The following is a 3,387-nucleotide window of genomic DNA, read 5'->3' as shown; positions in this document are numbered from 1 at the left end:
TACTTCTTTTTTTCATGCAAGAGAGTTGTAAAGCACTGAACAATCGCGAAACTGCACAAATAGAAACATGGACCAACATTCACGCGCCTAATCCCAGTACTTCAGCTGAAACAAATGGTCGCTCCACAGACGAATTCACTAAACACAAGTATTCACTCATCCCAAATGTCGAGGTGTTTGCCAAGATGTTCACTATGCAAGCACTATACTGGACACTTGCAAATCCTCTCCTAAATGCCGCACGAACTTACAGGTTGCTTTGTTTTCGCCCACTGTGTAGCCCTGACTGCGGACACCGTCAGATGCCCTAAACGCAAAAAATACAGTGTGCGATTGCGTAGGGCATGTATCAGGGCCTGGGGGGAAATAAGTGTGCTGGTACCGCTTGCCCGTGTTCGGCGTGTGACGTCAGAACAGATAGCGGGGCGACAACTGTGTGCGCCAAGCTACCTTGACCACGTGATGTTCCCCGGAGTGTATATTATCGACCGGCACAATAAAGAGGGGAGTTTTTTCCTTTCGGTCAACGAGAGCGCAGCTCGTCGACTGGTTATTGCGACACGCATACGCGTCGCGCTCGTATGCAGTGTCACGACATGGTGTCAGAAGTGTGGACTGGTCAACTATCTCGCTGAGGCCGTGGACGGCAGCATTCCCACGAAATGGCAGACAAGCCCACAACGGTAATCCCGGGGCTCCAGCAGCCACCACCGCTGGACTTCGACAAAACGTCGGAGTGGCCGGCGTGGATCGACCACTTCGATGACTACCGCTTCGCCACAGCTCTCAATGAACGTTCGGGAGAGGCCCAGGTACGCACACTACTTTACACAATGGGCCGCCAAGCCCGCGAAGTCTTTGCTACATTTGGGCTGACCGGCGAAGAAGCAAAAAGTTATGATGTCGTCAAGCAAAAGTTCGACAGTCATTTCGTCAAAGAAAGGAACATTGTTTACGAAAGTGCCTGCTTTCACAAACGCCAACAACGGCCAGAAGAATCGGTGGATCAGTTCGCAACCGCACTTCACGTGCTGGCAGACCGCTGCGACTTCGGAGTTATGAAGAAGAGACTCATCCGAGACCGGTTTGTCGTCGGGCTCCGGGACGCTCAACTATCCGAGGCCTTGCAGATGGACCCGCAGCTGACATTGGCTACGGCGCTGGCCAAGGCTCGCCTCAAGGAAACCGTGCGACAGCAGCAGCAGAGCCTTCGACCGGAAGGGGTGCACATCGGTGGCCTGCCAGAACTTCAGGACCAAGGCGCCGTCGTGGACGCCGTGGGCCACCAGAAACGCCCGCAACACAACGGGGGACGGTGTCCCTACTGCGTCGGCGACGCGCACCCGAGGTCGACGTGCCCGGCCCGAGCTTGCAAGTGCCACTGCTGTGGTAACAAAGGACATTTTGCGAGGGCCTGCCTCAAGAAAGCTGGGTCAGCAGAAAGAAAGGTACGCGTCTGGGCTGTCGAATGTGATACCGGAGAAACTTTCATTGGCGCGATTGACGCGGCCGGGAAAGCGCGCTATGTGCAAGTTCTGATTAACTCTGTGCCTATCCTTGCTAAAGTTGATTCCGGTGCGGAAGTGTCGGTTCTACCTTCTACATTTGCAGGATTACCCACCCGCCTGGATAACGCAGACGAGGTGCTACAGGGGGCTGGCGGCAACAAGCTCAATGTTCTAGGCAAATTTGTCGCAGAGATTGCGTGGAAAGGGAGGACGGTCCGTCAAACGTGCTATGTCGTTAGCCCTCTTCGTGACGTACTTCTCGGGCTGCCAGCCTTAGAGGCTTTAGGTGTTGTCAAATTTGCCGACGCGCTTAGTGCAGACGAGCAACGGTATGAAACCCTTTTTCCGCGCATGGGGCGAAGTCTAGGCACTATCCCAGGAGAATACACTATTAGGCTACAACCGGGCGCCATTCCGCATGCCATAACCGTTCCACGGCGAGTGCCGATTCCGCTCGTGGGAAAGCTAAAGCACGAAATCGAGAGACTCGCGCGCATGGGAATAATTAGAAAGGTAGACGGCCCCACGGATTGGTGCGCAGGAATAGTCCTGGTAACGAAACAGTCGGGCGAACTGAGAGTATGCGTCGACCTCGCAAAGCTAAATAAGTGCGTCGTTCGAGAGCGCTTCACGCTACCAACGGTGGATCAAGAATTAGGCTCTCTGGCCGGTGCGAAATGGTTTTCGAAGCTTGACGCCTACTCGGGGTTCCATCAAGTCCGACTAAGTAGGGACTGTGAAGAACTAACTACGTTCTTGACTCCATTCGGGAGGTACTGTTTTACTAGACTACCGTTCGCAATTACGTCCGCTCCGGAGTATTTCCAGAAAAGGATGTCCGAAATCCTATGCGGCCTGCCAGGTGTTGTCAACGTCATGGATGACATTGTAGTGTTTGGTAATACGAAATCCCAACACGACGAACGTTTAGCAGAGGTTATGTCACGCCTGGCTAGCGCAAACGTGACTCTGAACAAGGAAAAGTGCCAGTTCGGCGTTAACAAAGTGAAATTTCTGGGCCATATTCTGAATGAGAATGGAATTGAGCCTGATCCAGCAAAGGTTAGCGCTGTTAAAAATCTAAACGCCCCGAAAAATGTCACCGAACTCAGAAGCTTGCTCGGCATGGCTAATCACCTAGGTCGCTTTTTGCCTCACCTGGCGCAGACTACTGCTCCGATGCGTGCTCTTTTGCACAAAGATAGCCTATGGGTCTGGGGGTGTGACCAAGAAAAGGCGCTCAACGAGCTGAAAGGGCTAATTTGTTCTGCACAGTGTATGGCCATGTACGATGCAACTCTTCCTACCGTCCTTTCAGCGGATGCATCCTCTTTCGGACTGGGAGCTGTACTTTTTCAAACGCAGAAAGACGGCCACCGTAGACCAATAGCTTTCGCATCTCGATCCCTCACGAACACAGAGCGGCGATACTCCCAGATAGAAAAGGAAGCGCTAGCACTGACGTGGGCAGCCGAAAGATTTGACGAGTACATCCGTGGCCTAAACGTTACCTTCGAAACGGATCGCAAGCCCTTAGTGTCCTTACTAGGCCAGATGGCCATTGATGATATGCCCCGAGAATTCAACGCTTTCGGCTCCGACTAATGCGCTATCTTTTCAGTGTTCAGTACGTTCCCGGCAAATCGCTAGTCACAGCCGACACCCTTTCGCGGTCTCCAGTTGCATGCAGCAATTTTGAAAAGGACTTGTATGTGTCAGATGCCACAGCATACTCTAAGGCGTGTTTGCTTGGCTTGGAAACGGGCGACAATTTTTTGTCTAGAGTGAGAGAATGTCAAATGAATGATCCCATTTGTAAACACCTGCGCAGGCTGTGTAAGGCCAACTGGCCAAGGAAACCGAATGTTCCGTCTTTCCT

Source organism: Rhipicephalus sanguineus, chromosome 3 (assembly GCF_013339695.2).
Source record: "Rhipicephalus sanguineus isolate Rsan-2018 chromosome 3, BIME_Rsan_1.4, whole genome shotgun sequence".
Lineage (NCBI taxonomy): Eukaryota > Metazoa > Arthropoda > Arachnida > Ixodida > Ixodidae > Rhipicephalus > Rhipicephalus sanguineus.
The sequence above is the reverse complement of the archived record's forward strand: the minus strand, read 5'-3'. Positions refer to the sequence as shown.